This window comes from Musca autumnalis, unplaced genomic scaffold (genome assembly GCF_047663935.1).
Source record: "Musca autumnalis isolate F117 unplaced genomic scaffold, ASM4766393v1 scaffold_2, whole genome shotgun sequence".
NCBI classification, from domain to species: domain Eukaryota; kingdom Metazoa; phylum Arthropoda; class Insecta; order Diptera; family Muscidae; genus Musca; species Musca autumnalis.
The window spans coordinates 78362390-78389237 of record NW_027411755.1 but is presented as its reverse complement, the minus strand read 5'-3'; the positions used below and the strand labels follow the sequence as shown (position 1 = coordinate 78389237).

Sequence of the window (26848 nt, the reverse complement as noted above, 5' to 3'; positions counted from 1 at the left end):
AAAATATATGTACTAAATTATATCGAAATCGGTTGAGATTTGGATATATCACACTAATATATTTTCGGCCGATTTCCTGTATTTTATGCACCAAATACGCTATATATGTCCAATTTCGCTGAAATTTGGAATGTGTAACGGAATTTGTTCAAGAAATAAATGTGCCAAGTTATATCGAAATCGGTTCAGATTTGGATATAACACCCATATATATTTTCGGCCGATTTCCTGTATTTTTTGCACCAAACACGCTATATATGTCCAATTTCGCTGAAATTTGGAATGTGTAACCTAATTTGGTCTAGACATGAATGTGCCAAATTATTTCGAAATCCGTTCAGATTTTTATATTGCCGTTATATACATATATTTTCGGCCGATTTTCTGTATTTGATGCATCAAATACGCTATATATGTCTAATTTCGCTGAAATTTGAAATGTCTGACGGAATTTGTTCTAGAAATAAAAGTGTCAAATTATATCGAGATCGGTTCAGATTTGAATATAGCTCCCATATATATCTTCGGCCGATTTTCCGCATTTGATGCACCAAACCCGCAATATATGTCCAAATTCGCTGAAATTTGGAATGTGTTACAGAACTTGGTCTAGAAATAAATGTGCCAAATTATACCGAAATCGGTTCAGATTTGGATATTGCTCCAATATATATTTTCGGACGATTTTCCGCATTTGATGCACCCAACACGCTATATATGTCCAATTTCGCTGAAATTTGGAATGTGTAACGGAATTTTGTCTAGACATAAATGTGCCGAATTATAACGAAATCGGTTCAGATTTGGATATAGCTCCAATATATATTTTCGGCACCCAACACGCTATATATGTCCAATTTCGCTGAAATTTGGAGTGTCTGACGGATTTTGTTCTAGAAATAAATGTGCTAAATTATATCGAGATCGGTTCATATTTGAATATAGCTCCCATATATATTTTCGGCCGATTTCCTGTATTTTAGGCACCAAACTCGCTATATATGTCCAATTTCGCTGAAATTTGGAATGCGTAACGGGATTTGGTCTAGACATTAATGTGTCAAATTATACCGAAATCGGTTCAGATTTGGATATTGCTCCAATATATATTTTCGGACGATTTTCCGCATTTGATGCACCCAACACGCTATATATGTCCAATTTCGCTGAAATTTGGAATGTGTAACGGAATTTTGTCTAGACATAAATGTGCCGAATTATAACGAAATCGGTTCAGATTTGGATATAGCTCCAATATATATTTTCGGCCGATTTTCCACATTTGATGCACCCAACACGCTATATATGTCCAATTTCGCTGAAATTTGGAATGTCTGACGGATTTTGTTTTAGAAATAAATGTGCTAAATTATATCGAGATCGGTTCATATTTGAATATAGCTCCCATATATATTTTCGGCCGATTTCCTGTATTTTAGGCACCAAGCGCGCTATATATGTCCAATTTCGCTGAAATTTGGAATGTGTTGCAAAACTTGGTCTAGAAATAAATGTGCCAAATTATATCGAAATCGGTTCAGATTTGGATATAGCTCCTGTATATATTTTCGGCCGATTTCCTGTATTTTATGCACCAAACTTGCTATATATGTCCAATTTCGCTGAAATTTGGAATGCGAAACGGGATTTGGTCTAGACATAAATGTGCCAAATTATACCGAAATCGGTTCAGATTTGGATGTTGCTCCTATATATATTTTCGGCCGATTTTCTGTATTTTATGCACAAAACACGCTGTATTTGATGCATCCAACACTCTATATGTGTCCAATGAAATTTGGGATGTCTGACGGAATTTGTTCCAAAAATAAAAGTGTCAAATTATATCGAGACCGGTTCAGATTTGAATATAGCTCCCATATATATTTTCGGCTGATTTTCTGTATTTTATGCACAAAACACGCTATGTATGTTCAATTTCAATGAAATTTGGAATGAGAGACGGGATTTGATCTAAAAATAAATTTGACAAATTATATCGAGATCGGTTCATATAGGAATATAGATCCCATATATATTTTCGGTCGATTTCATGTTTTTGTTACGTATGTTCAATTTCAATGAAATTTTGAAGACTTAGCAGTCAGTAGAAGTTATCATTATTTACACAAGTACTTATAGTTGGGAAGGAATTGACCAAGGCTGCAGCTATTAAGTATCTATCTTCCTAAGATTTATGTTTTATTATGATATATCTAAATCATTAGGAATACTTATAGGCGGAGAATCTTGCAGTTCTGGAACAGACCACTTGTTTTACACAAACAATAAATTCTTTTTATTAGGTCTGTACGATAACTTCGCAAGTAAAAAGTACTTGCAAGTACTCAGCAATTTTTCAGTAACTTCTCTCCACTTATTTTACTCTCTCGAAACTAAAAGTTTGCAGAATGTTATCGAACAACAATTTGCAAAAACTTGCTAGAAGTCAGCTGATTTGACAAACAAGAAGTTTGGCGGATATGATTTAATTTAACAATCGAAGATTGTTTACGAAAATTGTTTGATTATCCATTGCTGCAAAAATAATTCTCTTTCCATATCATAAATAAATAGTGTTCCTCCTACTCCATGGATGCGCCGCTTTTCGCTGAGATTTGATACCTTAGAAATAAAACAATCATTACAAACTGCAAAATAAGTTGTTTTCCAAAATTGATTTAGTCATCTCTTCTCTTTTTTATCTTGTAATTATTTTAATAACCAAATGTTTGTTTATGTTGTTGCCAAAAATTGCAAAGTCCGCCACAAAACATTCGAATTTAAATCAGCTGATCAAACTTGCAAATTCTTACAAGGAAAATGTTGCTTGAAAAAACTTGTAAGTTCTCAGTAACAAAAGTCTCCAAAATTCTCTCACAACTCTCTCCAAATTCCCTCTCTTTTACTTTAAAAGTTTGTTATCGAACAGCATTTTGTAAAAGTTTTTACAAATTTGTACAAACTTTTGGGTTATCGTACAGACCTATTGCCACAAGTAAACTCGCCTAATGTAAATCGGGACTTACTGTGAAAAGTTTTTTGATTTCCGACAAAAATCTCTGAAACTAAAATGCTTACCATTTTTATACCCTCAGCATTTATGCTAACGAGGGTATATACACTTTCATACGGGCAAAATGTGCCTCATCGAAATAATGGTTTTAGACCCCAAGTATGTTTGGAAGAAATCCGTTTCCGACAATTTGGAGTCGATTTAGCAATGTCTGTCATCTGTCTGTCTGGCTGGAGCGCACGATAACTCTCGAACGGATCAACTGATTATGTCCAAAATTTGGCATTCGTAATACTTTGTCCAAGCTTAGTTTAAGTTCGAAGATTGGTTATATCGGTCCATTCCTTCCGGTACCTCCCCCACAGAAGTTCGAAAATGTTCGGAAAATTTGTGCGCACGATAACTCTTGAAGGGAGTAACCGATTTGGTCCATACTTTGCACATCGTGAAATTTATACCAGACTTAGATGAGGTTCCAATCGGTCCACTCCATCGGGTACCTCCCACACAAAATTTCGGAAAAGTACAGTTTAGGACCTGCTCTCGAATCGCTTTGATTTTTGCTGTAGCAACTTATATTGACTGCCCCCGATACGACGGTACAAGTTTCATCAGGGGCAAGTCCATACTTCCTGAGAAAATAGCCTGAAAGGTGCAAAAAGCCCGTGTGTTGGAGCGCAAGATAATTCTCTAACATATCTGCCGATTCGGTCCAAAATTTGGCCTTCGTATTAACCTTTAACTTTGGAGGTGAAAATGTAGGACGTACTTTTTGACGTGGTGGTAAATTTTACCCCTATACATATTTTTAAATATTTCTTTATATATTTTCTATTTTTTATAATATTTTGCATTTTTTGCATGATATTGTGTCAGGAAATAATAAAATAATATCAAATCAAACCACACTCTTTGTTTATATAGAAAATTAGGCTCTACATTTCACAAACCTTTTTTTAATCCAACAAAAAAGACATATTTTATTTTTAGAAGAGATAAATAATATAACAATACTTAAAAACGTGAAATTACATTTTTTGACAGTCTTGCCTACATATTTAATAAAACTACAGAGATCATTCAAAAACACACGTTTTTTAAAAATCTGCAGGGTACCAAATAGTTGAATTATCATTCATAGTGATCGTACACTGTACACATACATATGGGTATGATGCAACCCATTTACATTCCTTTATTGGATTGGAAACAGGTATGTGTAGTTTTTTTGTTATGCCTACTAAGCATATATAACATATTTTCGAGTGTCTGGGATATATTTTGGATGGGGCTTTTGAGTCCTTGCCCAAGATCCTAGTAATAATTTAACGTAAGTAGCCTTTGGTTATGTTGAATTCGGAATCGACCATCACCGTCAACGTTGCTGAACTTATCGTCCTCTTCTAGCAATTGCCTTATTATAGGAACACTGATTTGCTGTGAAAATGGATTAATTGAAAATGCAGAATTTATAATTCATATGCCGAGTTTGACGTGTGGTCAAAACTTTTCCATGAAATTCATACGTCGTATTGGACGTGGGGTCATTTTTTTACATAGGATACTTACGTTAGTTTGGAGGTGGTGGCATATCTCCTCACTTGCTAGTCATATGACAACCAAAACATTACTGCCTACTTATGTTAAGGAAATATGAAGATACAGAGAAAATTAGACCGATCGCTCAAATCATTTGAAAGTAATTAACAAAATATGATCGAAGGGGTAAAATTTACCCCCACCTCCACAGTTAAAGGTTAATTTGTCCAAACATAGTTTAAATTCGAAGATAAGCCATATCGGTCTTAGTGCAGTTAATTCTTAGTCCACATTTTTGTCGGCAAGTTCAAATATCCAAAAAGGGTCACAAAATTCTGAAGAGACCTTAAATACATTTGATCTGTCCGTAGGTGAAAGTTTCACTTCACATTGGCTGAGGGTATATATCTGTCGGCAAAGCCGACTGACACTTTTTTACTTGTTTTTTGGTAATTAACGAAATATGCAGGTAAGTTAGCAACCAAAATAAAGTTATCGCTAAGGTCTAGCGATAGCAACAATGACCGACTTCCGTATTGTCAGTTGCTTTGTATTCGTGCATGAAACTAGGGGTTCTTAAATCGATTTCCCCACTACTGAAATTTCATAAAATTACTCTAGTATAGAACTCGATTTAAGAACCCCTAGTTTCATGCACGAGTACAAAGCAACTGACAATACGGAAGTAAGCCAATATCTATATAATAGGAAAATATACAGTTAGGGACAAACGTTTACATACACCCCATTAATCTCTGGTGTTAGGATATGTAATTAATTTTATGAAATTTCAAGTATACATGCTGCGGGAGGCTCACCAAAACCGTCATACAAAACCTCAACAGGAAAATATGTCATGCCATCACAACAAACCCTTTGCCGGTTTTTTCGAGGCATTAAGGGTGAAAAAAAATTAAGTTGAGAGTTTCAAGAGATTATGGGTTGTCTGCTAACCAAAACAATAAGAAATACCCCGTGGCAACATTATTTGATTGTCTGGAAATAGAATAATTGACTAAAATAAAATAATTGTTTTGTTTGGTTGTTGGTTTTTACTTACCAAAACTGCCTTATTGTGAATGGTCATTTGGCTGCAAAATAATATTTTCATTTATTATTCCACATATCAGTGTGGGGGTGGCGGCTGGTGTAGTTTTCTACCACGAATCCATTGATGGTGCGGCTTACCATGATTTGGAGTGTCCGAATGGCAATAATATATATTTATTTTGAGTTTTAAAACAATAAAATTGCTCACAGCAGGAATAGACTTAAATGTGTCTGTCTTTGTTTACATTTGGTCAGTTGTCATAGAACAGCTGTCAAAGCAATGTATGTCAGTAACCACCCGTACTAAAAAGTACTACCTCTAGCGACAAACGTTCCATCCCTGAATGTCGACGTATGGGAGAGAGGCTTTACGCCATGTTTGAAATATAAAAAACTGCATATTTATGGAAGATGTGGAAAGAAAGAGAAAACATTTAAAATTTACACCAACATAAAATGCATTATGGGAATAATAATGCGTTTGGAAAATTCTCATATAAAATGATAGGCAGCATGGGAAAAAGTTCATAATTGTGTGAACGATTCAAAGTGCAAACGTATAAGTTATGTGTTGTTGGTTATAATTTTTAAAACTCAGACCATAAATAAGGTTATAAACTCAAACTTATTGGCGATACACGTTAACAATCAAATTTACTTCAAGTAAACTGATAAAATAAGTTGAAAGTGAGTGTAAATCTTGCCGAAATATCAGTGTTTAAGACCAAATGGCTTATAATATTCTTAATTTCACTTCTTAGGCTGTTTGGTATGCGAATTATGCCCATACGTCTAGCTGCCGAAGGCACAAAGCTGTGATTGTTAGCCTGACGTAAGCAACATTTGAATCATATATGCGTAATTACCAACAACAATTGTCCCAAAATAGAGGCAGGCTTACGGGGTTAAGCTTTATAAACGCCAAAAACCATCAAAAACAGTTTAAATTCGTATTAAACCCAACATTATTTTAAAAGCTGTTACCTTACGCTCCAGCGGGATACGCTCGGCAGCTAAAAGCGTGTGGGATAGAATTGAAGATTACGTAACACCCTGTTGGTGTGAGCAGTACAGGTTCTAAAAGTCAGCTGCTGAAAAAGTGCAACTCTAGTGGAGAATCATCATATGGTCGAAACACTCTATGGTAGTATTCCAGTTTTCTTCTGGGGACAGCTGAACTGGCATATGAGAGTGGTTCGGGAACGCAATTAGTATGCCACTGAGCAGCTAGGTGTTATAAAAATCGAACAAAGTTTTAAACTGAAGAGTAAGTGAAGCCGGCCGTTAGGCGCATAAGAAAATTGACCAATCTTAGATCGTATTTTGTCAAATTTAATTTTTTTGCCAACATCAACATTTTCGTGATTTTTATATTTTTTTGAGACGACTAAAACTTGATTTAATTTCATTTAATGATTTAATATTAACATTATATATTCATTTTATTATATTTATAATTTTTTTTGATCTTTTGTTCAATAATATATATTTGTAAGGGACTAAGGGTACAAGAGTGATAGGGGTCATTATTATTTGGTTTATTTGGAGACGTTAATGGTCTCTATGTTATCAGTACCACTTAATTGAGCTCGATTAGGTAGGGATCTTAGCGTAAAAGTAATTCTGGTCAAAATTCATGACCACCAGTAAGCAACCCCGTTGCTAAAGTATCGTAAGTCCTATTTTGTTCAAATTTTTTGATACCTAAGTTTATAAAAAGACATGTTTCATGTTTAATGTCATTTCGACTTTATTTGTTTTAACTTTTATTATATTTTTTTTGTTTTATAAATAAATATGTGACTATATTATAACGTTTAATAATGAATATGGAGTGATTTGAATTATTGGAATGGGTTTGGTCATGTGAGGGGGTGTTTAGTTGAAGGAGGTTTGTGGGGTCCATTTAAAAATGCTAAGGAGGCTATGGACCATGGTTGGGCGGGCTGAGTGGGGGTTCCATACATCAAGGAGCCTCAGTATATTCGACGAATGTCCTCCGTGTTGTATTTGTGTTAATATCGTTTAGATGTTTGTAAGTTTTTGTTCAGTTGTTTTATGATGTTAGACCCGATGAGAGTTTGGCGGTTGAGAACCTCCCTGAGAGTCCCTAGAGCAGTCGGAAGGCCAAACTGGATGGATATATGCGGTCATAACAGAAATGGCGCCCAATCTAAAAAAAATTACAACCTATATCATGTTTTTGATTATTGGGGGTAAGAAAAGATAAAGTGTAGTAACAGCGAAACACTTAACAATAGTTTCCTCTTAGATTAAATAGCCCCAGAATCTAGTTTAAGTCTTATATGCCTAACTGGCATTGCAGCCAGATCTATAAATCTAAATAGGTTCTGTTTAAATGTGCAATGATAGTTTTAGGTATATTGATAAGGCTAGGTTTAGTTGAAAGGGTCATAATACAATCTCTAGTTGTATGTGTGTAACTATGAATGTTTGTAATAGACCTGTGTTCGTTTTTTTTGTGTTTTATTTAGCTAGCATAAATATATCTCATTGAAAGATTTTTGTCAGGCATGATGTTGGTAGCCGTTTCGGGAAAAGTTTTACGAAAGTCAGTGTATCAATAGCCAAAGACCATTAGATCTTCACAGTCATTAAAGGTAGAAAAGTGTATGCTATGGTAGCAAATTTCTTTTTTTGAGGTATTTATACTATGTGTGTAAACTGTTATCTAGGACATTCGGAGGATTTTATCACTCATACAGATAACTATATAACTGATATAAAGGGTATATAAAGTATGCGATTTTGGAACAATAGTTGTTCTAGAATGGCTTGGATAGATTTTGATATACTCCTAAAACATTTCCCTCACAAAATGACCATAAACCTTCCATGAATAGATAATATTGACAAAGAAATATAATTTTACAAATAATTGGCAAGAAAAAGCATATAATTATAAAAATTTGATAGCATACTTAATCTACAACAATATATGGTATTGGTGATTTAACAACGAATTACAAAACAAAATAAAAAAAAGTATAATTTAATAGGGGTTTCAGACATAGTAGTGTCGAAGTCCATACGTTGAAATAGGGCATCTATATAAAGACTGATTTTCTGGGGAATGACTACCAGGTCAGGAATAGCGTATAAAAGAAATTGGCCACTACATTTTGATACGAATCCAGAGCAGCATAAAATAAAACCTAAGAAGAAGAAGATGAATGAGTTAAGTAGTGAACCGGTGGAGAATAGTGGACAATTTATAGACTTATCTGCTACTATTATAAACCGTCCTGGTCAGGGAAACATGGCTAACCAACCTCATGCGGCTTCCACTGGAGCTGAAAATGAAGGTGACAATTTCTTGACCCCAGGAACAAGACGAAATCAGCCAAGAGATGTGGACCTAGAAGAAAGAATGAAAAACATTGTTAGTAGTGAAGTCAATGATATAAGGAAAACATTAGATACCTTAATCAAAACCGTCCAAAACTTAGCTGTGAATACGGCAAGTAAAGTTGTCAGTTTCGAGGATCGTTCTAAGGACGTAGATGTCCCTCAACCTGAACATCCTGCGGTATCCAATCAAAGGCTAGACAGGGACCCACTAACATCAGGAACACCGTCATCTAGTGGAGGTTATGTTCCACCTTCCTTCCGAATGGAACCATTGCGCATTAGAGTCGATAAGTTCGGCATAAATTTTGATGGAAATCCTCTGAAATTAACTGTGGAGGAATTCATATTTCGCCTGGAATGTCTTCAGGAACAATATGACATCCCCTGGGATGAAATTTTAAGAGATTTCCGATTGCTTATTTCTGGACCCGTTCTCGAGTGGTTTTGGCAAGCCCAAAAGATGCGTAAGTTTACGCTGTGGATCCGACTAAAAGACGCACTTTTGTCACAATATCGGACCACGAAGTCGCCGTGGGAAGCCATGAGAGATCTGGTAGAAAGGAAGCAGATGGCGAATGAAACAATAGACGCATACTTCCATGTAATGGGGAAACTTCGGTCCCGTTTACATCATCCGATTACTGATGAAGATATGATAAAAATAATAAAAAGTAATGTCAGGGAAAACATAAAAATGGTTATTTACCCCATGAGTATTGCCACTGTTGAATTATTGAGAGTGGAATGTAAGGATGCGGAAAAGAATTTTCCCAGAAAGGATCCTAGGCCTATGACACAATATTCACGACCATCGAGACCAGTCAACGAAGTCACCTATGAAGGCTATGAGGACTACGACTACGACGTTGGTGATGAATCAGACCCACAGGTAGAATTGGCAAATACTATATCGGCCATGCGCGTAAACCTGCAGTCCAATAAAGCCATATGTTGGAATTGTCGTGTACCGGGACATGTTTTTATAGATTGCCCATCCACTGAAAGAACCGTATTTTGCTATAAATGCGGTAAGCCAAAGGTGATAACACCTACATGTCCCAATTGCCAATCGGGAAACCGCCGGAGGGGCGTGGAAGCTTCGGGGGAGACACGTCCGGCAGAGAACCCCACGAAATAATCAACAACTTTATGTTTTCATCTGAAAAGAAAGATGAAAATTATAAAAATGGCCTTAAAGCCGACAATTACTGGAAGAAAAGGAGACATTATATATCATTAGAAGATAGACAACGAAATTATGACAGTGTTAGGCAAAGAATATTTGGCCAGGACGATAAGGATAGTAATATGCCGAATCGAATCCTGAAAATACGTAAAAAAATCACTGAGAAAAGGAAGATTAAAAGGGCTATAGTCGAGACCATTACCCGGGCCGAGGTTCTAAGCAAAGATCCCAGACCATATGCTGAAATCTGTGTTGAAGGAAAGAAGATTAAAGGACTGTTAGACACAGGAGCGTCTGTAAGCCTCCTTGGAAAAGGTTGTAGAGAGTTTCTTGAAGAACTTTTTATAGAAATAAGTCCTATCTTCAACAACATAACAACGGCCAGCGGGCAAAAACACCGTATTATCGGGAAAATCGTGGTAGAAGTGGAGTTTAGAGCCGCGAAAAATAAGATGGAACTATACCTATGTCCTGATTTGGAACAGAATCTGTACTTAGGTATAGATTTCTGGCATAAGTTTAATCTCGCTCCCGATATATTAGGGGTGGATGAAATTAATATGGAAAAGGTGCTAGATGAGTATAAAGATACGGGTATGGAACACCGATTAAAGCCACACATACTCACAAAAGAACAACAAGCTAAGTTAAATGAGGCAATAAGAGAATTTGATACTTTCGAAGAGAAAGGGTTAGGTCAAACAAAGTTAGAAAAACATGTGATCAAGCTTGTAGAAGGGGCAGAACCATTTAAAGATAGGCATTACCCGATGTCTCCTGCTGTACAGCAGATCACATACGAAGAGATAGACAAAATGCTGAGATTAAATGTCATCGAGGAGAGCGAAAGCCCGTGGTGTAACCGAACCACTGTGGTGAGGAAACCCGGGAAAAATAGGTTCTGCCTCGATGCAAGAAAATTGAATAAGATCACAGAGAAAGACGCATACCCTTTACAAAATATAGACGGTATTTTAAGTCGTATTGATGAGACATACTACATCAGTAGTGTTGATCTCAAATTTGCCTTTTGGCAAATTGAGCTCGACAATGAAAGTAAGAAATACACAGCCTTCACCGTGCCCGGACGACCTTTATACCAATTTCGAGTGATGCCCTTTGGGCTATGCAATGCGGCTCAGCGTTTATGCCGCTTAATGGATAAGGTCGTCCCGAGTAAGTTGAAGGAAAATGTGTTCGTCTATCTTGACGACTTATTGGTAATATCAAGTGATTTTGACCATCACATTCAATTGTTAAAGGAAGTAGCTCGATGTCTTAAAAACGCCAATTTAACTATTGGTCTTAAAAAATCACATTTTTGTTTCAGAGAACTCAAATATTTGGGTTTTATAATTGGGGATGGGATGTTGAAAACTGACCCGGAGAAGGTAGAAGCCATCCGGAAGATAGCCATACCGAAAAATGCGAGGGAAGTGAGAAGTTTTTTAGGCACAGCGGGGTGGTATCGCCGCTTTATAAAGGATTTCGCCACCATATCTGCCCCTTTGACTGACACCCTAAAGAAATCAAAAAAATTCACAATGACTAAAGAAGCCATAGAGGCATTTGAACGTCTGAAGACTTCCTTAACCAAGGCCCCGGTGTTACGTCATGCAGATTTTAACCGGCGATTCTTTATACAGTGCGATGCCTCAGATTACGGTATCGGAGCGGTGTTATTTCAACTAAACGACCAGGGAGACGAGCACCCAATTGCCTTTTATTCACAAAAATTGAATTCGAGCCAAAAAAATTACAGTGTGACTGAGAAAGAATGTCTGGCGGCTGTTATGGCAGTAAAAAAGTTCCGACCATACGTGGAACTCATGGACTTTACTGTCATAACAGACCATGCCAGTCTTCAATGGCTCATGAATTTAAAGGATTTGAGTGGTCGTCTCGCCAGGTGGTCGTTGCAGTTGCAGGCATACCGCTTCGATATCGTACATCGCAAGGGGAAGGATAACGTGGTAGCAGACACTTTGTCGCGACTTCCCACAATCGAAGAGTTGGATATGGGCCAGATATTTGAGATACAAAATGATGATTTCTATACCGAAGAGTACCAAGACCTCAAAAAGACTATCGAAGCTAATAAAGATAACCTTCCTGATCTTAAAATTAAAGACAATTTGGTCTTTAAACGTCTGCGGCAAGAAAATTGCGAGTTTTTGGGGGAATACGAATGGCGATTATGGGTTCCAGAACATTTGACCCATAACCTGATTAAAAAGGCTCATGATGTTGCGGGACGGGTATTAGACCGAGACAATTCAATTATTAAAAAAATCCATCACCCTAAAGTGGTTACACTGTGTGGGAAATGGATTAGCTTTCTTGGCATTGAGGCGGAAGCGTGTTTCAGGAGCGACCCTTCGCTGCATCAGTCCAGGAAGGCGGCACAGAAGACAAACACAGACCAATGCATCTAAAATCCACCAAAAAACACAGATGAACTAAATTAATTCTGGTCAGAATATGTTTGTTTTGGTTTTCTTCACAAAAACAGCACTATTGTGAATGATCAAGCTGGTTGTATGCAAACACACATACAAATGCTTGGTTAAAACCAATGGGGACAAACCTTAAGGATGGATGGCCTAGCAGCAATCAGCTCATGTCGGGATGGGCATAATTATAAAAAAATGCATCTTTTCCAGCTTATGTTTGTACGGGAAAAAATAAATAAAATTTTCTTGTAGTTTGTTTATTTTTGTGACGACAATATGGTGGCCGCACAAAAATACACACACACACATATTCCAACCGATAAAATAATGTTGAAAAACGTAGAGATGGAATTATGACGAAAGCCTAATACACCATGAAAATCTCCAGTTGTTGGTTTGATGAGGATGTGGACAATTTTTAGTTGGGTTTCTTTCCGTTTGTTGATCGAAATTTGTTTTGTTATGTAGGGAGACGAAAATTTCAATAAATGTATGTGGTGGTTGGCTGCACAAATGTTTTGATGTCAGCTGTCAACTTGAGTTTGCAGACCAGCTGTCAAATTCAACCGTACTAAACAGTACAGGGTAGCCCAAATAATTATAACTGCCAGCGCTGAATGCAAACGGTTGGTGTCATGGCGTTTGGCGTATGTTTAGAAAATGGGGGATTTTGAATTCATACGTTTGAAAGAAAGAGAAAAACGGTTGAAACTGATAATTTATTGGAAGAATGTCTGTTTGGGAAAATGCACCTATAAAAGGTAAAAATGAAGAGTAATCATCCATATTTAAAGTGGAATTTTCTGAGTGCGGACGTAAATGTTGTGCTATTGTTGGCTATAAAACGGTAGAAAATAAAAACTTGAGTGAATAATAAAAAGACTTTGAAGGTTTAACACTTGTGACAACCAAAATTCATGCCGTAGACTACAATCAAGAAAGTGAGTGTCATGTTTTTTAAAAAAGAAGACAAATTAAAGAGCAAAAAGCTTAAGGAAATTTTATTTTGTTCATAGGTAGTCCATGAATCACAGTGTGTGCCTGTGTCATACGCATAATCAGATCTCAAGTGATTTATCAAGCATTGCCGTTTATAATACTACTAACATCAAGGTAGGAAAACGTATTGTTTCCCCTGAAATTATCAACAAAAGTTGCAAAATCAAAGAATTTAAATTTCATGCGACAATTTACGCTCCGCAACTCCATACGCTGGCAGTCTGTGGCGATACAAATTACGTAACACCCTGTTGCATACATCTCTGCGTGCTGAGTGCTAAAAGACAGCTGCTTAAGTATTGTAGCAGTGTCCCGAACCCAGTTTTGACCAGCTATCAGCTGTTTGAATAAAACTGCAGTAATTGCAATAATAGTCTGCACATCATATAGTCGTATGTCAGTTGGCCACTCAAAGTGGAATACGAGAAATAAAACTGATATAATCAGTGCGAGCGCTGCATGTGAAGCAGACTTTTAGGCTCAAATTTGCGGAATTCGCCCAGAAAACTTTAAATTCATATCTTTTAGTTAAGTATATGTATTATTATTAGTATATGTAGTTTATTTTTATGTTTATTTGTTTCTCTTAAATTTTGACCATTTATTTAATTTAATTTTTTTTTATTAGTATTTAATTTTGTTATATCTATTTCTTTTTTGGTTCTTGAAAATATTGTGAGGGACGTTACAAGCGTAATAGATAGGGGTTTTTCTATAATTGTTTAGAGACTTTGAATGTCTCAGATATTACGATCACCACTTAATTGAGCTCGATTAGGTAGGGACAGTAAGATTACAAGAAATATTAGGGAAATTTCCCGAAACCACCCCAATTCCGTACGATTGTAGGTTCCAAATTTCGAGTAAAGAAAGTAAAGATTTTTGATATTAATTTTTTTTGTTTCACGACAAGTCGTTATCATGTTTTATTGACTGTTAGGATTAAGAATAATCTATTAATTATAGACTTATGTTTTATATAATAAAAATGTTTGATTTTTGAGTATTGATAAGAAAATGAATATGGAATAGTGTTGTTATTTTAGGGAGGGAAGGGGCTGCATGAGGGAGGTGTATGGGTAGAGGGAGCTAATGGGGTCCATAACAAAAATGAGGTAGGAATCTATATGGACCACGGATGGGTGGGTCGAGTGTGGATCGTGGCCACCAATCGATCCTATTCTCCAAGAGTGTTCTCCGTAAGTGTTTAGTGTATTGTCATGTGTTTGTTCTTGTGGTAATGTATCAAAATATGATGTTAGGCCCTGGGTTTTAGTTGGATGGGTTAAGAATCGCCCTGAGAGGTTACCGAGGAGCTACCGGAAGATCCAAATTAGCACCCGTATGGGGTCATAACAGAAATGGCGCCCAAATCAAACGTAACTCCTAGGTCTAAGTAGATTATAATAGGAGTAAGAGAAAGCGTAAGTGCAGAAAAGCGAGGCACTTAGAAATAGCCCAAAATAGAATAAATAGACCAAAAGATCTAGTCCAAAGCTAATCTTGTCTAGTCTATATTGCAGCCAGGTCTATCGATATAGGCTCTGTATAAATGTGCAATATTAGATATAGGTATATTAGTTTTAGGATAGACTTCCTTTAAGGGTCATGTGCAATCTCTAGTTGTCTTTTTTGTAACTATGAATGTTTGTATCGACCTGTGCTTTGTTAAGAGTAGATTTTGTTTTGTCTTGTAGGGTACCCTGATATAGGATAGTTGTATGGAAAAAGTGATAGCCGTTGCGGGAACCACTATGACCGTAAGACAGAGTGTCATTTACCAGAAACTCATGAAAGCTTGTTTTTTTTTAAAGTATAGGAAAATATTGCCATGGGATTACTATCCAAAAAGGGGTATTTCGTTTAGTATATGTATATGTTGACTAGGGCATTTTTGGAGAATAAGTTACACTCATTGAAAAAAAGTATGTACAATAAAAATCGGTGTTGCAAATACCAATTCAAAAATTCATCACAGAGCCAAATGCTAGTGAGTTTTAATACAACAAGCTAATGATGATTTTTGTTAAAGTGAATAATGATTGTTGGTATTGCAACATGATCAATAACTCCTAACATACAACCCCCTCTGAAAAAAACAGCCTATACTCCCTTATTAAATGAAAAAAATTAATTACATTAAATTTGAAAATAATATATTTAGATAGCTAAGGGATAGAAAAAAGTGAATGCAGATATAAAAAGAACCTTAAGTGTTTCTATATACATGACATTTACAGAAATAGTCTATATCACAAGATTGACAGAATATAATAGTTTTAAAGGTTTTTAATCAAGTTTTCAAAATAGCGATTTTAGCACAACCAGTACAGTAAGCACTTGTTAAGTTGACTATAGGTGAAAATAGATTCTCGCAGACAGAACATTCTTCCAATCTTAGTTATTAACTGCTAGGAAAGTATAACTAGGGACGGTTTTAAGGGGCATGCTAACGCGATCGGCCAGCAAAAGAAATTTGCCACCAACTTTCGGTACAAATAACGAACATCATAACCTTGCACCTAAAAAGAAAAAAATGGCAGAAAACCAAATTAATACTGTAAACTTAGATGGGACAATCAGGGACTTATCTGCTACGATAATTCAGCGGTCAGGACAGGATAATGTGAACACGCAACCTCCACCACAGGCGCATGTGGGAGCGGATAATGGGGCTGAGAGGTTCTCAACTCCAGACCAATCACGACAACCAACTGACAAATACCTAGAAACAAAGATGAAAAAGATCATTAGCAATGAGATAAGCGACATGAAAAGGACATTAGATACCTTAGTTAAAACCGTTCAAAGTATGAGTATGAATAATAAGGAAACAGCTTCCATGCCCAGTACTTCACGGGCTAATGAAAACATCCCTCCACCGCAGTTGCCAGAGGTGTCGAATGGGGCCTCTCATTCTAATGTTCCACCATCGGGAACATCTTCTTCCAATGGAAATTGCTATCCACCATTGTTCCATAACGACATGATCAGGATTAGGGTGGACAAATTTGGCATTAACTTTGACGGGAATTCGCAGAAGCTCACTGTTGAAGAATTCATATTTAGGTTGGAAAGTCTGCAAGCTCAATATGGGATCCCCTGGGACGAAATTCTGAGGGATTTCCGGGTTTTAATATCGGGGCCCGTGCTAGAGTGGTTCTGGCAGACGCAAAAGATGCGCACATTCACTTCGTGGATACAATTAAAAGACGCATTATTGGTCCAATATCGAAATACCAAATCGTCATTCGAAGCTATGCGTGATTTGGTAGAGCGCAAACAGCTGCCAAACGAAACCATCGATGCATATTTTCATGTCATGGGTCAGTTAAGATCACGTTTAGTTCATCCTATAACAGACCTAGATATGGTAAATATGATAAAAGTTAATGTCAAAGAAAATATTAAGATGATTGTTTACCCCATGCAGATAGCCACTGTTGAAAGGTTAAGGGAGGAATGTAAGGGAGCCGAAAAGAACTTCCCTAAACGCGATTCCAGGCCAATTCAGCCTCAGCAACGCATGGGAAGGCAGGTAAACGAGGTAGCTTTTGATGAGTATGACTACGAAGAGTCAATTCCCTCAGATCCAGTTGTGGAAAATCTTTCTGCAGTGCGAATTAACCAGCAGCAGAATCGTGTAATTGTTTGCTGGAATTGCCGTATGACAGGACACATGTTTGTAGAATGTCCATCTACAGAACGGAAACTCTTTTGTTATAGGTGTGGTAGGCCAAGGACCACGACTCCTCACTGCCCAAATTGTCAGTCGGGAAACTCCAAGAGGGGCGTGGAGACGACGGGGGAGACACGTCCGAGAGAGGACCCCGAGAATGGAGCCCAGTAAAAATAAAGCCACGACAAATCCTGGAAGAAATAAAAGAAAAAGATATATTAAATAAGGACACAGCAACATATCCAGGTCAGAGACATTATTTATCAATAGAAGATCGGCAAAAGAACTACGAAGAAACAAGGGCCAGAATTTTTGGGGAATCGTCAACTGAACCCCATGTCCCGAAACGAATATTAAAAATTCGACACAAGACTACTGAAAAACGGAAGATGAAACGATTAATGGTAGAATCAATTACTCGAGCTGAGTCAAATAAAAATGATCCCAGAATGTATGTGGAAATCGGAATAAAAGGAAGAATTTTAAAAGGGTTACTGGACAGTGGGGCTTCGGTCAGCTTATTGGGAAAAGATTGTCGAGAATTGGTAGACGATTTGGGTATGGATATTATACCTGTTTTCCATAACGTGACGACAGCAAGTGGTCGTAGTTTTAGAGTTTTGGGAAAGATAGAATGTGAGGTAGAATTCAATCAAAAACGACGATATATGACCATCTATTTATGTCCAGATCTTGAGCAAATGTTGTATCTAGGAATAGATTTTTGGCAAGAGTTTGACCTAGTCCCAGAGGTATTACAAATTAGCGAATTGGACATAGAAAAAGTGACTGAAGAATTAACAACTTCTAGCACTGAACATCGGCTTAAACCACATAACCTCACAGAAGACCAAAAAGCAAAACTTAATGACGTCATAAAGGAATTTGATACGTTTGAAGAGAAAGGTTTAGGAAGAACCAAGCTCGAAAAACATACCATTAAGTTGATAGAGGGGGCAGAGCCGGTGAAGGATAGACATTATCCTATGTCGCCTGCTGTCCAAGCAATTACTTACGAAGAGGTTGATAAGATGCTCCAACTTAAGGTTATAGAGGAAAGCGAGAGTCCCTGGAGCAACCGAACCACCGTGGTGAGGAAACCCGGGAAGAATCGTTTCTGCCTCGATGCTAGGAAGTTGAATCGATTAACGGAGAAGGATGCTTATCCTCTCCAGAACATCGACGGAATACTCAGTAGGATTGATGAAACGGTTTTTATCAGTAGTGTCGACTTGAAATTTGCCTTCTGGCAAATCGAGTTAGACGAAGACAGCAAGAAGTACACGGCCTTTACTGTACCGGGACGACCTTTGTACCAGTTTCGCGTAATGCCCTTTGGCTTATGCAATGCTGCGCAAAGATTGTGCCGGCTAATGGACAAGGTCGTCCCCAGCAGATTGAAGGAAAACGTCTTCGTCTATCTCGATGACCTCTTGGTCATTTCAAGCGACTTTGAGCAGCATTTAGAACTTTTAAAGGAAGTTGCACAATGCCTCAAAAATGCAAATTTAACCATTGGACTTAAAAAGTCACAATTCTGCTTCCAAGAGCTTAAGTACCTAGGTTTTATCATAGGGGGAGGAATGTTGAAGACAGACCCCGAAAAGGTGGAAGCCATAAAGAAGATAGCGGTACCCAGAAATCCTAGAGAAGTTCGCAGTTTCTTGGGAACGGCAGGATGGTACCGTCGGTTCATCCGAGATTTTGCGACCATCTCTGCCCCACTGACGGACATGTTAAAGAAGAACAAAAAATTCACTATGAGCAAAGAAGCCATTACAGCCTTTGACAATTTGAAAAGAGCATTAATAAGTGCCCCTGTGCTTAGACATGCAGATTTTAAGAAGAGGTTCTACATTCAGTGTGATGCCTCGGAATACGGTATCGGGGCCGTACTGTTCCAGCTGAGTGACCACGGAGACGAGCACCCGATCGCTTTTTACTCCCAGAAGTTAAACTCAAGTCAAAAAAATTACAGTGTAACCGAAAAGGAGTGTCTAGCGGCTGTTATGGCAGTGAAGAAGTTCCGACCTTATGTCGAATTAATGGACTTTACTGTCATAACAGACCATGCTAGCCTCCAATGGTTAATGAACTTGAAAGACTTGAGCGGTCGTCTCGCCCGTTGGTCACTCCAGTTACAGCATTACCGCTTCGAGATAGAACACAGAAAGGGGAAAGACAATGTAGTGGCAGACACTTTGTCGAGGCTTCCAACGATTGAGGAGCTTGAAATGGACAAAATCCTCGACTTTGACATGAATGAGTTTCAAAAAGACTGTTATGAAGAATTGAAGAAAACAATACTAGACAATAATGAGAGGCTACCGGATCTTAAGGTTCAAGGAGGGCTAGTATACAAGAGAATGAGACCGAATAATGAAGATGAGTTTGGGGAATATGAATGGAGATTGTGGGTTCCAGAATCTTTAACTCACGATCTGATACAAAAGGCACATGATTTGCCCACTTCAGCCCACTGTGGTATTGCAAAAACACTTGGTCGCCTAAGAGAAAAATATTATTGGCCCAATATGACGTCACAAGTGCGTCAATATGTAGGCAAATGCACGACGTGCAAAGAGACTAAAAACGCAAACTATAATACCCAAACCACCATCGGAAACGAAGTTAAAACCGAACGACCTTTCCAAAAGCTTTATATTGATTTTTTGGGGAAATACCCACGTTCGAAGAGTGGCAATGCTTATATTTTCATAGTAGTAGACCACTTTTCGAAGTTCGTGTTCTTGAAATCCATGAAAGAAGCGACTGCAAATAATGTAGTCAAGTTTTTGGTGGAAGAGGTATTTAGGAAGTTCGGTGTCCCAGAAACTATCCATAGTGATAATGGGGCACAATTTGTCTCCAAACAATTTAAAGATCTGATAACGGCATACCAAATAAAACATTTACAAACGGCCCCATACTCACCCCAATCGAACGCCTCAGAACGGGTTAATCAATCCGTTCTGGCGGCGATTCGTGCATATATGGAGAAAGATCATAGGGATTGGGATCTCTATTTAACGGAGATCGAATGTGCGCTGCGAACGGCAGTACATTCGGCCACCGGTGTAACACCCTTTTTTGCCTTATTCGGGTATCACATGTTCCTGAAAGGAACTGACTATAATTTGGCCAAGAAATTAAAATCTTTAACTGACCACGAGATCCTTAATTTAGATAAAAACGATCGTTTGCAGTTAATTCGTGAAAAGATTAGGCAAAATATGCATAATGCCTATGAAGCAAGTGCGAAAAGGTATAACCAGAGGGTCAAGGTAACAAGGTTCATGCCTGGGCAGGAAGTTTTTCGCCGAAACTATGTATTAAGCGACTTCCAAAAGAACATTAACGCAAAATTTGCGCGAAAATTCACGAAATGTAGAATATCGAAAACGATTGGCAATAACATGTATGAGCTTGAGGACCTTCAAGGTCGGCCGTTAGGTATAGCTCATGCCAAGGACCTCAAGAGGTGATAACCAACTGTGATAGGCTGTTTTATGGCAAATGAAAACGACTGTGATATTAGTATTAGTAACTATGTGCAATATAGGATAGGTAATTATTTAATTATTTGATTTAATTATACAAGTAATTATTTTTGGTGCATGTCCTATATGTCATAGTTCTAAGAAAATAAGCAAAGGAACTTACCAGCAGATCCTGGGAACAATACGAACCCAAAGCAGTCGAAGCAATAAAACTCGGGCCGTCAAATCACAAGGTTGAATCCACTAGGGGGTCTGGAAAATAACATATACCCAAAGTAAATGATCACATAATTTGTCAAAATTACACTATACTTCCCTAAAATATGTTTTTATGCCCGGCCAATGAGACCTCAGGGTGTGGGAGTTCCCCACGTTGGGACGCATGCATAATTAGAATCACGATTTGTTCATAGTTCTGCCTTTTTGAGGCGATTACCAATCCCTATCAGAGACGAACAAACCCTCCGCACACCGGTTCTTCCTGCGCAGGCTCGTAATAGCCGGAGTTTTGTTGCGGGACGGGTATTAGACCGAGACAATTCAATTATTAAAAAAATCCATCACCCTAAAGTGGTTACACTGTGTGGGAAATGGATTAGCTTTCTTGGCATTGAGGCGGAAGCGTGTTTCAGGAGCGACCCTTCGCTGCATCAGTCCAGGAAGGCGGCACAGAAGACAAACACAGACCAATGCATCTAAAATCCACCAAAAAACACAGATGAACTAAATTAATTCTGGTCAGAATATGTTTGTTTTGGTTTTCTTCACAAAAACAGCACTATTGTGAATGATCAAGCTGGTTGTATGCAAACACACATACAAATGCTTGGTTAAAACCAATGGGGACAAACCTTAAGGATGGATGGCCTAGCAGCAATCAGCTCATGTCGGGATGGGCATAATTATAAAAAAATGCATCTTTTCCAGCTTATGTTTGTACGGGAAAAAATAAATAAAATTTTCTTGTAGTTTGTTTATTTTTGTGACGACAATATGGTGGCCGCACAAAAATACACACACACACATATTCCAACCGATAAAATAATGTTGAAAAACGTAGAGATGGAATTATGACGAAAGCCTAATACACCATGAAAATCTCCAGTTGTTGGTTTGATGAGGATGTGGACAATTTTTAGTTGGGTTTCTTTCCGTTTGTTGATCGAAATTTGTTTTGTTATGTAGGGAGACGAAAATTTCAATAAATGTATGTGGTGGTTGGCTGCACAAATGTTTTGATGTCAGCTGTCAACTTGAGTTTGCAGACCAGCTGTCAAATTCAACCGTACTAAACAGTACAGGGTAGCCCAAATAATTATAACTGCCAGCGCTGAATGCAAACGGTTGGTGTCATGGCGTTTGGCGTATGTTTAGAAAATGGGGGATTTTGAATTCATACGTTTGAAAGAAAGAGAAAAACGGTTGAAACTGATAATTTATTGGAAGAATGTCTGTTTGGGAAAATGCACCTATAAAAGGTAAAAATGAAGAGTAATCATCCATATTTAAAGTGGAATTTTCTGAGTGCGGACGTAAATGTTGTGCTATTGTTGGCTATAAAACGGTAGAAAATAAAAACTTGAGTGAATAATAAAAAGACTTTGAAGGTTTAACACTTGTGACAACCAAAATTCATGCCGTAGACTACAATCAAGAAAGTGAGTGTCATGTTTTTTAAAAAAGAAGACAAATTAAAGAGCAAAAAGCTTAAGGAAATTTTATTTTGTTCATAGGTAGTCCATGAATCACAGTGTGTGCCTGTGTCATACGCATAATCAGATCTCAAGTGATTTATCAAGCATTGCCGTTTATAATACTACTAACATCAAGGTAGGAAAACGTATTGTTTCCCCTGAAATTATCAACAAAAGTTGCAAAATCAAAGAATTTAAATTTCATGCGACAATTTACGCTCCGCAACTCCATACGCTGGCAGTCTGTGGCGATACAAATTACGTAACACCCTGTTGCATACATCTCTGCGTGCTGAGTGCTAAAAGACAGCTGCTTAAGTATTGTAGCAGTGTCCCGAACCCAGTTTTGACCAGCTATCAGCTGTTTGAATAAAACTGCAGTAATTGCAATAATAGTCTGCACATCATATAGTCGTATGTCAGTTGGCCACTCAAAGTGGAATACGAGAAATAAAACTGATATAATCAGTGCGAGCGCTGCATGTGAAGCAGACTTTTAGGCTCAAATTTGCGGAATTCGCCCAGAAAACTTTAAATTCATATCTTTTAGTTAAGTATATGTATTATTATTAGTATATGTAGTTTATTTTTATGTTTATTTGTTTCTCTTAAATTTTGACCATTTATTTAATTTAATTTTTTTTTATTAGTATTTAATTTTGTTATATCTATTTCTTTTTTGGTTCTTGAAAATATTGTGAGGGACGTTACAAGCGTAATAGATAGGGGTTTTTCTATAATTGTTTAGAGACTTTGAATGTCTCAGATATTACGATCACCACTTAATTGAGCTCGATTAGGTAGGGACAGTAAGATTACAAGAAATATTAGGGAAATTTCCCGAAACCACCCCAATTCCGTACGATTGTAGGTTCCAAATTTCGAGTAAAGAAAGTAAAGATTTTTGATATTAATTTTTTTTGTTTCACGACAAGTCGTTATCATGTTTTATTGACTGTTAGGATTAAGAATAATCTATTAATTATAGACTTATGTTTTATATAATAAAAATGTTTGATTTTTGAGTATTGATAAGAAAATGAATATGGAATAGTGTTGTTATTTTAGGGAGGGAAGGGGCTGCATGAGGGAGGTGTATGGGTAGAGGGAGCTAATGGGGTCCATAACAAAAATGAGGTAGGAATCTATATGGACCACGGATGGGTGGGTCGAGTGTGGATCGTGGCCACCAATCGATCCTATTCTCCAAGAGTGTTCTCCGTAAGTGTTTAGTGTATTGTCATGTGTTTGTTCTTGTGGTAATGTATCAAAATATGATGTTAGGCCCTGGGTTTTAGTTGGATGGGTTAAGAATCGCCCTGAGAGGTTACCGAGGAGCTACCGGAAGATCCAAATTAGCACCCGTATGGGGTCATAACAATGATTCTCCCATGTCAGCACATGGAGGCATGAAAAAAACATTAAGTAGATTAAGGCAACAATATTACTGGCCGAATATGACGGCGCAAGTAAGACAGTATGTCGGGAACTGTACGACATGCAAGGAAACAAAAAGCGTAAATTATTGCACTCAGACCACAATAGGCGATGAAGTTAAAACTGATAGGCCATTTCAAAAGATTTATATAGACTTTTTGGGGAAATACCCCCGGTCAAAAAGCGGAAATGCCTATATATTCATTGTAATGGACCATTTTTCAAAATTTGTATGCCTAAAGGCAATGAGAGATGCCACAGCCAGTAACGTTGTTCAGTTTTTAGTTGAAGAAATCTTCCGAAAGTTTGGTGTACCCGAAACTGTCCACAGTGACAACGGGGCCCAATTCAACTCAAAGCAATTTAAAGATATGGTTAATGTTTATCAAATTAACCATATTCAAACGGCTCCATATTCGCCACAATCGAACGCCTCAGAACGGGTTAATCAATCCGTTCTGGCGGCTATTAGAGCGTACTTAGAGACCGACCATAGGGATTGGGATCTCTATTTGTCAGAAATTGAGAGCGCCCTCCGAACATCTGTGCATGCTGCGACAGGAGTATCGCCGTTTTTTGCACTGTTCGGCTATCATATGTTTACTAAAGGCGCGGATTATAAACTGGCAAGTAAATTGAAATCCCTCACGGAACACGAAATTCTACATTTGGAAAGAAATGACCGTTTGACGCTCATACGAGACAAAATTAAACAAAATATGCACAAAGCATATGAAGCTAGTGCCCAAAGATATAACCGTAGAGCAACAGCGGTAAGGTTTGTACCCGGTCAGGAAGTTTACCGCCGTAATTACCACCTCAGCGACTTCCAAAAGAATTTTAACGCAAAATTTGCGAGAAAATTTAGAAAATGTAGAATTGTGAAGGTCATCGGAAACAATATGTATGAGCTGGAGGACCTTCAGGGCAGGCCCTTAGGTGTAGCCCATGCGAAGGACCTTAAAATGTGATAACGTCATTGTTAAATGCTCTTTGGAAATGGTACTGTATAATAATATACAGTAAAGTGCAAGATAGGATAAGGTCTGTTTAACGTGGCTGCCCTATATTTAGTTAGCATAACGATAATAAACCAAATGTACATTTAACTTACCACCAAATCAATGCTAATGTTATCCAGTGCAGCCCTTGCAAATAAAATAACACTTCCAAGGCGTTTCCGGAGTCACACGTTCGGGGCAGACACCTCCAGAAAACCTGAAAAATGTTTCCAAAAAGTAATAGTTCTTTGAATTAATCTCAAGGCTTAAATACTTCCCTAAATATGAAGCTTATGCCCGGCTAACGATCAGGGTGTGGGAGTTCCCCACGTTGGGTATGGTTTACTTAAGAACAAAATCTCGAAATACATTAAATTTCACACATAGGACCCTCCGCACACCGTATATCCCTGCGCCGGCTTGGTATATCCGGAGTTTTGCTGCGGGAGGCTCACCAAAACCGTCATACAAAACCTCAACAGGAAAATATGTCATGCCATCACAACAAACCCTTTGCCGGTTTTTTCGAGGCATTAAGGGTGAAAAAAAATTAAGTTGAGAGTTTCAAGAGATTATGGGTTGTCTGCTAACCAAAACAATAAGAAATACCCCGTGGCAACATTATTTGATTGTCTGGAAATAGAATAATTGACTAAAATAAAATAATTGTTTTGTTTGGTTGTTGGTTTTTACTTACCAAAACTGCCTTATTGTGAATGGTCATTTGGCTGCAAAATAATATTTTCATTTATTATTCCACATATCAGTGTGGGGGTGGCGGCTGGTGTAGTTTTCTACCACGAATCCATTGATGGTGCGGCTTACCATGATTTGGAGTGTCCGAATGGCAATAATATATATTTATTTTGAGTTTTAAAACAATAAAATTGCTCACAGCAGGAATAGACTTAAATGTGTCTGTCTTTGTTTACATTTGGTCAGTTGTCATAGAACAGCTGTCAAAGCAATGTATGTCAGTAACCACCCGTACTAAAAAGTACTACCTCTAGCGACAAACGTTCCATCCCTGAATGTCGACGTATGGGAGAGAGGCTTTACGCCATGTTTGAAATATAAAAAACTGCATATTTATGGAAGATGTGGAAAGAAAGAGAAAACATTTAAAATTTACACCAACATAAAATGCATTATGGGAATAATAATGCGTTTGGAAAATTCTCATATAAAATGATAGGCAGCATGGGAAAAAGTTCATAATTGTGTGAACGATTCAAAGTGCAAACGTATAAGTTATGTGTTGTTGGTTATAATTTTTAAAACTCAGACCATAAATAAGGTTATAAACTCAAACTTATTGGCGATACACGTTAACAATCAAATTTACTTCAAGTAAACTGATAAAATAAGTTGAAAGTGAGTGTAAATCTTGCCGAAATATCAGTGTTTAAGACCAAATGGCTTATAATATTCTTAATTTCACTTCTTAGGCTGTTTGGTATGCGAATTATGCCCATACGTCTAGCTGCCGAAGGCACAAAGCTGTGATTGTTAGCCTGACGTAAGCAACATTTGAATCATATATGCGTAATTACCAACAACAATTGTCCCAAAATAGAGGCAGGCTTACGGGGTTAAGCTTTATAAACGCCAAAAACCATCAAAAACAGTTTAAATTCGTATTAAACCCAACGTTATTTTAAAAGCTGTTACCTTACGCTCCAGCGGGATACGCTCGGCAGCTAAAAGCGTGTGGGATAGAATTGAAGATTACGTAACACCCTGTTGGTGTGAGCAGTACAGGTTCTAAAAGTCAGCTGCTGAAAAAGTGCAACTCTAGTGGAGAATCATCATATGGTCGAAACACTCTATGGTAGTATTCCAGTTTTCTTCTGGGGACAGCTGAACTGGCATATGAGAGTGGTTCGGGAACGCAATTAGTATGCCACTGAGCAGCTAGGTGT

At 37.6% G+C, this 26848-nt stretch overlaps 2 long non-coding RNA genes across 3 annotated transcripts; both read right to left on the bottom strand.

Annotated features, from left to right (window-relative positions):
- Nucleotides 1-7330: 7330 nt before the first annotated feature.
- On the bottom strand, nt 7331-25882 carry LOC141394140 (uncharacterized). Its single transcript, XR_012410260.1, has 5 exons — nt 25624-25882; nt 25040-25559; nt 9684-10136; nt 9050-9618; nt 7331-8984 (listed from the first exon to the last, which is right to left on the bottom strand). It is a non-coding gene; the product is annotated as an uncharacterized lncRNA (long non-coding RNA).
- On the bottom strand, nt 15753-22441 carry LOC141394141 (uncharacterized). Of its 2 annotated transcripts, XR_012410262.1 has the most exons (5): nt 21646-21784; nt 20958-21489; nt 17040-17485; nt 16406-16979; nt 15753-16340 (listed from the first exon to the last, which is right to left on the bottom strand). It is a non-coding gene; the product is annotated as an uncharacterized lncRNA (long non-coding RNA). The 2 variants fall into 2 exon arrangements; XR_012410261.1 differs by having other exon boundaries at nt 20958-22441.
- Nucleotides 25883-26848: the final 966 nt, after the last annotated feature.